This window comes from Zingiber officinale, chromosome 7A (genome assembly GCF_018446385.1).
Source record: "Zingiber officinale cultivar Zhangliang chromosome 7A, Zo_v1.1, whole genome shotgun sequence".
Taxonomy (NCBI): Eukaryota; Viridiplantae; Streptophyta; class Magnoliopsida; order Zingiberales; family Zingiberaceae; genus Zingiber; species Zingiber officinale.
Genome location: NC_055998.1, coordinates 122,006,523 through 122,014,635, shown reverse-complemented (window position 1 = coordinate 122,014,635; position 8,113 = coordinate 122,006,523). Strand labels below are relative to the sequence as shown.

At 36.8% G+C, this 8,113-nt stretch overlaps 1 long non-coding RNA gene across 1 annotated transcript; it reads left to right on the top strand.

Moving 5' to 3' along the window:
• Window positions 1-1,992: 1,992 nt before the first annotated feature.
• LOC122000439 lies at window positions 1,993-2,423 on the top strand. The gene is made up of 3 exons (XR_006117130.1): window positions 1,993-2,067; window positions 2,171-2,284; window positions 2,369-2,423. It is a non-coding gene; the product is annotated as an uncharacterized LOC122000439 (long non-coding RNA).
• The last annotated feature ends 5,690 nt before the right edge of the window (window positions 2,424-8,113 follow it).

Sequence of the window (8,113 nt, the reverse complement as noted above, 5' to 3'; positions counted from 1 at the left end):
CAATCTTCTAGGGCTAGCGTGCACCTTCCTGGTGCCGGAGTCGAAGGGAAGGTCGCTGGAGGAAATGACCGGCGAGAACGAGGCGACAGTGGACGATGATCACAAAAGTTGGTATGGAGGGCTTCAACGGCATCACAAAAGTTGGGAACTGGCTGCACCGGATCGCTATCTACCGTGCCATCGACCGTAAAGGCGCATATGTCTCCGATGCCAGCGCCTCATCCAGAAACCTAGGTCACAAATTTTTGGGCATCGCCCTCCATGATCACCCCTCGGTCGACTTCTTCGTCATCCCACTCCCACGCCACTTGACCGTTCTCGAGGCCGACGCAAACATCCAAATCCTCATGAGCCAACTCGGATCGTTCAAGCATTCGAGTGTCAGATACTTCCAGGTCTTTGTTCAAATCTTTCCATTTCTTACATTTTTTTCCCCCCACTCCTGTTACGCTCAGAGTTCTATTAACTTGCAGCAAGAAGTATACATTTCCTTTTAACCGACAAAAGTTTACAATTCTTCATATTCTTTTTAATGCTTCTCCCCATCTGGATTGTGCAAGCAATGATGGAGAGTGACTGAATGCGTTTCATGGAAATTGGTCGTTTGGTATGATGTCGGATGCAAAGCATTTCGGTTGCATCCAAGAATTTGCTCATTTTTTTCTTCTTTTTGATGCATCTTTCGCCCCTTTCTTTACATTTTTTCAATTCTACTTGCTCCTTTATCATTCCACCAGGTTCGTCTTCCTGCTGTAACGATCACAAGATTGGGTATTCTATCCTTATTTTCGTTACTGATTGTTTAAGGGTCAGTGTGAAGTTCAAGGTCTAGTCTTGGAAGGATTGTTTTCCTGCACTTTTAGGTGTTCGACCAAATCGGTTGATTTCTTACCTTTTATAATGCTTCTCTTCATTCTTATGCTTCTACTGCTGGTTTGTGTGAGCTGATAAGAGATGGAATGCCTTAAAGAAATTGATGTCTAATAGAAAGAGATTTCCATTGCTCCCGACATTGTATCCAAGAATCTGCTGCCTTTTTTTGCTTTTTTTTTTTTAATTCTTTTTTGCCTTATTCTTTATGTTCTCAACTTCACTTGTTCATTTATCATTCCACAAGACATGGCTTTCTTATGTAGTGCTCATCAAACAGGTTATTCCATCCGAATTTTTCAAGCCTACATACACTTCATCACAACAATAGTTCACTTACTTTGAAATATATTTTAAGAATTCATCCATCTATTTAACTGTATGAGAAGTTTAATTTAGAGTATATCACAATGAATAAAATAACAAACCTTGTTAGCCAGTTTTTGTTATATACTTTGCAAACTCTAAAGCTAGACTTGTTGTTGTTGAATGACAATCTGGACGATTCAATTAATTATCACAATTCACAAGAAGGGTCTGGTTCTTCAAGGACATGCTATGCATAAAAAAGCGGTAAAAATATCTATTGGTGTTTGCTGATAATAATATTCAAGTGATATGTTCTTGTGGCGATATATGATGTATTTAGAATAGCTTACTATGGGAACAAAATTTACTTATTGTATCATAAGTGTGCATTTCTTTAATTTTCACTATATCTATGTGAACTTGCTAAATAAGTATTATGACATATTAATTTGTCATTTTGACATTCGAATATTCTGTAACTATTATTATCAATTTTGTGACTTTTATATTTACATGTGGAACTTGTTTAATAATTATGTTGAACTTTATGCTTAGTCTTAATTCTTAACTCCTATGTTTTGTGGTATATATTCACTTATATTAAGGGATTTGCAGGGATTTGCAGGGATTGCAGCTGCTCATGCACTGAAAAATGCAGCTTTTCAGGTGTTATGTCGATATAAATTAACAGTTTTTTCAGTTGCCTTTACATATTAGATTCTAAGTTCTGATATGAATGGAGTGTGTGAAGTGGCTGGGTAAATTTGTATCACATGGAAGTTTATTTTTTATTCCTTAGGTTGTGTTTTTAGAATCTCGGGATAGAATTGGTGGTCGAGTTCACACTAACTACTCATTTGGTTTTCCTGTTGACATGGGAGCAGCCTGGTATGCTTCTTTTTTTTGTGTTTTTGTTTTCATTCCTTCTGAAGAGGATTGTGGCCAGCCTTCAAAATTTCAGTGATTAGAAGTTTTAATTTGGACACTTCAGGTTGCATGGTGTCTGCAACGAGAATCCATTGGCATCTTGGATTGGAAGACTTGGTCTACCAATTTATCGAACTTCTGGTGACAATTCTGTCTTGTATGATCATGACTTGGAGAGGTAATGGTTAATTGAATAACTAACATATATCACTAATCATGGAGACTATAATCTTATGGAGACAAATTTACTTCTATTTTTCAGCTACGCACTCTTTGATGGTGATGGACATCAAGTGCCTCAAGATCTAGTGGAAAAAGTTGGTCAGGTGTTTGAAACCATTCTAGAAGAGGCAAGTTCTTTATTAACCTTATATCTGCAGTGCTGATAACTTGGAAATATTTCTCTTGTGAAATGACCGTTCAACGTTTACAGGCTAACAAACTCAGGTATGAAACAAATGAAGACATGTCTATAGCACAGGCTATTAAGCTAGTCATGGAGAGGCATTCAATATGATGCATTATTAATGAATTAAGTCTACTTTATGAGATTTCAGATTTTTTTTATCATTCATAGGCATTTAGTTTAGATCAAGTGACATTTCTTTATCTTCTTCTTACAGGTGGAGTTTGAAGGATTAGGAGAATTAAGAAGCAAGGATGAAGAAGATGAAGGCATTTAGTTTATCTTCTTTCTTTATCTACTTGGTCCACTTCGATCCAAGTACGATGCAAACATGGCAAGTATGAAGAAGATGAAGGATTAGGAGAATTAAGAAGCAGTGTTTTGTTACTCTTCTAGTGTTGTACATGGTAAAAGTAGTTCAAATGCTCCAACTCTTCAAAACTAGATATCAAGATTAGGATGTTGTGTTACTCTTCTAGGATTAGGATGTTGTGTTGTTCTACCTTTGTTTTAATAGTGTCGTTGTCATTTTGTTGGTTGCTTTTGAAATTTCTTCGGAATGTTGTAAATATTATTTTCGAATGTTAGAAAATTATATGTTAAATTTTATTTACAAATTTAGTATTTTGAATGATTTATAATACTAGAAAATTGTATAATAAATTTTAATATTTTTTTTTATTTTTTATCAAAAAAAGACAACGGTTTTTCACTGTTGTCGTAAATAGTTTAAAACTGTTGTTGAAGACCCTGTTATTAAAGGTAGACGCTCAAAGACAACGGTGAAAAACTGTTGTCTTTGAAGGAAAAGACAACAGTTTTTCACCGTTGTAAAAACTGTTGTCTTTGTCTTCAAAGACAACGGTTAAAAACCATTGTCTTTGAGTACCCCTTTAACAACACAGCCTTTAACAACAGTCCGAAAGGGGCTACGACAACGGTGAAAAACCGTTGTTGTAAGGCTTTTTTCTTGTAGTGTGAGGAGAAGTCGCGATGACTATTCTTTGACTGCTCAATGGGGAAAAGGGGCAACAGAGGAGACACGTGATAGGGTGAGCATACTCTAGGAGGTGGCGCCAACGGTGAGGAGATGCTAGTGGCGATTGCCCTACGACTGATCGATGGGAAGAGGGGAGCAGCGAGCAACGACGACAAGTGTCTCGCACAGGTGAGGAGAGAGGAGAGCAGGGGCACATCGATTGAAGTTAGGTTTTTAATTAAAATTTTAGCTAATTATTTCAAGTAATTCCTAACTTAAATAAAATAGTTCAAATATAAGGCCTAATCAAAGTATTCTATTAAAATATATAAAATTTTATTTCTTATATATATTTTTAACCTATTATTATTATTATTATTATCGTTAATATTATTATTATTAATTTGATTTAATTTATTCTAAAGTAAATTTATGATTCATGTTAATTTTATAACTTTATATATTTAACATTCATTCCCTTCCCTTTCCTCTCAAACATATAACACATTTTATATTAATTAACTCTCCCTCCTAAGCAAGGAAAACCTAAATACTTTATTTCCCCTCCCTTTTCTTTCCTTCTCCTTCCGTTAATGAATCTTCTCTCATCTCATCCAAATAGAGGCTAAGAGTGTGCATACTAACATTTTTGTATGTGTGTGTACATACAATTTTGATATATCGCACCCCTTATGCTGCACACCCCGTGAACACATCAATAAAAATTCATTTTGATTTTTTTATATACTTAATACTATAATTCAACCTTTAAACCCTACAAACAAAATCTAATTGGCATAACTGAGACCTAAAAAAAACAGAAAACAAAATCTAATAATACACTGGGTGCACTCAACGTTGACGCACAACGTATCAGCGTTATATATTAGTTTTGATATGGCGCGCCTAGGGGTGCAAATAAGTCAAGTCGTTCGTGAGCCGCTAGCGAACAACTTGGTCGAAACTTGACTTGAGCTTGAAGTTGACCGAGCTTGAGCCGAGTTCGAGTTGGCTTTATTAGAAATTGAGTTGAACTCGAGCCTAATTATTACTATTTCAGTGGCTCGTTGAGCTAAACGAGCTAGTAATAATATATATTTTTATACTATATAATATATTAATTTATTTATTAAAAAAAATCGAACTCGAACTCGAACTCGAGCTCGAGCCCATAATTAAATATCGAATTCTAACTTGAGCTCAACTTTTATAGGCTCGAGTCGAGCCAGTATAATTTGAGTCAAGCCGAGCCAAGCTCGAGCCTAAGCTACCTCGAGTTCGACTTGGTTCATTTACATCCTTAGTTGCACCCTTAAGTTGCATACTCCGTGAGCACCTAATTTTCTTTTTCAATTTTCTTTTATTTTTTTGCTTAATACTATAACACAACCCTTAGACCCTAAAGATAAAATCTGATTGGCGTAACAGGAAGTTAAAAAAAATAAATAGAAGATTTAAAAAAAAAAACTCTAATGATACGCTGGGCCCCCATAGAGACGGATCTAGTATAGGACTGGGGGGCACAACCCCCGAAGGCGGAGGAAAAGTTTGGGTTGTCAATAGGTCAATTACACTACCCTTGACGTTGACTTTAGAGCTGTCAGACGAGACAATCTATGGCAGAGTGGATTGTCCCATGGCGGGCTAGCCATTTGGCGGGGAGGGGCAGGTTAACCCGTCATCATGGTGAGTTGAGAAATCTTCAATCCAACACAATCCTAGGCGGATTACGGGTTATGTGGGCAACCCACAAGCCTATTAAAAATATAAAAAAAGTTTCATATCTTCAATTAAATGTATCCAAAAATAGGTATTATAAATATAAATGGACACAAATGATTACTCATGTTTGATGAAAAGTATTAATTTTATTTCAAAATTATAACAAAGAAAGATAATAAATTGATATAAAACTTGGCTTACATGTGTTTCTCAACCCACGGGCCAACCCAAGCCCGTCGCGGACTAACCCGTGCCGGTTGCGAGCCTAGGCAAGTTGGCTTGCGGTGGGCCTACGTTGATAAAATTCTAATCCAATCATCTTAAATTGTTTGGCAGGAGGGGTCAACCTGACAAGAACCCAAATTGACGACTCTAGTAATTTCATGGAGCAAGTCATCTCACAACTGAGACACACATCAACCCAGCCCCCAAACCTAAATTCAACTCCCCTAAATCTAAAATCCTGAATTCGCCTGTGGTGTCCATGAGATTTTTCCAATTCGTTATGCCAATCAGATTTTACCTCTAGGATTTAAAGGTTGGGTTATAATATTAAATAAAAAAAATCAAAATGATTTTTTCTTGAGATGTTAACAGGGTGTGTGACATAAGGGGTGAGGTATATCAATTTTTTTTTCATTTTAATTTTTTTTTGTGCTTAATACTATAATTCAACCCTTAAACCCTAAAGACAAAATTTGATTAGCATAAATGAGAGCTAAAAAAAACAGAAAATGAAATAAAAACTCTAATGATACATTGGACGCCAATCAAATTTTGTAAATACAAAATTTTAAGCTTTTAATTATGCCAATTAGATTTTACCTTTAGGATTTAGGGGTTGATTATGTTGGGACTTTTATCATCAACTAGAGGGGGTGAATAGATAGTTACCCACTTCGTTTGCTTTTCTATACTTGTTAGTGCGGCGAAAATACAACCAAACAAATATAAAAATCTAACCTTAGAGATACAAAGAAAGAAAATAAACCCTAACACATTTGTTTACGTGGTTTAGAGATGATGCTCATACTCCACGACTATCTGTAAGGTGCACGATCTCTCAATTCGTTGGTGGATTAGTCCCAGGAACTTCGGCTAGCTCAATCCTCCTTCTCTATGGACAAACCTCACGACAAACTCGATTAAAAATTATTGGATTGCTCTGAGCTTTGGAAACTCTATTAGGGGGTAACCACCTCTAATTTTATCACCCAAGTCAACCAATCCGAATTCCATTATATAGAGCTTGGGAGGAAATATTTAAACTGTGTTCTCGCCACCAGTCGACTGTCATACTTACTACTGGACTACCCTTTGTGGAGTTTGACCATTACAACCTAACAACTCGATTCCAATTAGCTGCTCACCATGGATCAGTCGACTGATCTTCATAAGCTGAGCAAATAGAAGCATTCTATTCATTCTCAGTCAACTAGACCAGTCAACTGGTAAGATTACTAGATTCTATTTCGGGTTTACTAATTCTCAACCACCAATCGACAGGTAAACTCTAACTTAGGATTTTTACCCCCGAATACAATCTGTTAGTACCCCGTAGTTGTTTTGATGTGGTCAACCAAATTAAGTTAGGACTTGTGTATTTGATCCTTGTGTCTAAGTGTGCAGGAGCTTAGGAACACAAGAAATCTAGCGAAAGATGTAGCTAGTGGGAAGGATGACACGGAAAAATGAGCCAACGGGCTCGATGCATCCGAGGGATGAGATACTGCGAAAGAGTACATCAGTGGACGAGAAGAATGTGCGCGACGTTCGAGGGACGAGAAGTAGGGAAGGAAGCCTACTTAAGGAGAAGGTTGGAATTGGGTTCAGGTGAGCTCAACTCTAGTTAGTCGGAGAATCACCTACACAAAAAGATTAACTTTGAGCTGAGTTGCCCTATGGAAATCACCTTCCATGGCTGGAAGGTGTCTTGGATGAATAGTACAAAGACTCCTTCTAGTATTTGAAGGCGCCTTCACTAGCCATTAGCCAAGGATAAAGTTTTATCCTCGACGGACAAAATAAACTCTATCCGAATGAAGGCGCCTTGAACTTCTTTGGAGGCCCCTTCAAGTTGTGGATAATTGTTTTTAGGGGCAATAAAAAGATCCTTGGACCTAGGAAATATTCAACAACTCTGGTATTCATTTTTTAGCAACTGCCTGAGTGTTCAACGAGTGAAAGAGGCTTCTCCACCTTCAAAGAAGGAGACTTTTAGTGCTTTCTTTTGCCTTAGATTCATAACCACTTAGGCTGTAACCAAGTAATTTCTTTGCCTCTTCATTTTAGTTGTTGATTTAATTTAGTATAATTGTGCTACTAATTAGAGTTGAAAATTTGAAAAAGGTTAATTTTATTTTCTAGACAATTCACCCTCCTCTTGTTGGCCTACCTGCACCAACACAATCATTCATGCATTGGTTCTCATCCTTACCCGCACAACCTTGATCTTGTCTTCTAGTCTCTTCCATCAACCTTGCATCACTTAATTGATTCCCTATCATTCACGTATGCCCTTCAAGAGCATCCTTCGACCTTGTCATTGTTGTCGGATTTTTCTTTGCCAAGTCACACTTGGACTTATACGACCAAGCCTCAAGTTTGGACTTACACCACCAAGACTCTCATGCTTAGATTTCACCTTTGCCAAGATCATACTTGGACTTTCCTTTACATCCGTCATCTGCACACTCAATAACACATATCAAATACAAATGTACTCTAACTTAAACTCTTTATCTAAACATCAAAACCTAAGGGTACACCGATTGCTCCAACAGATTATAGTATTAAACACACACACACACACAAAATTTATGTTGCTCACGAGGTATGCGGTGTAAGACATATCAAAAACTATATATATATATATATATATATATATATACACACACACA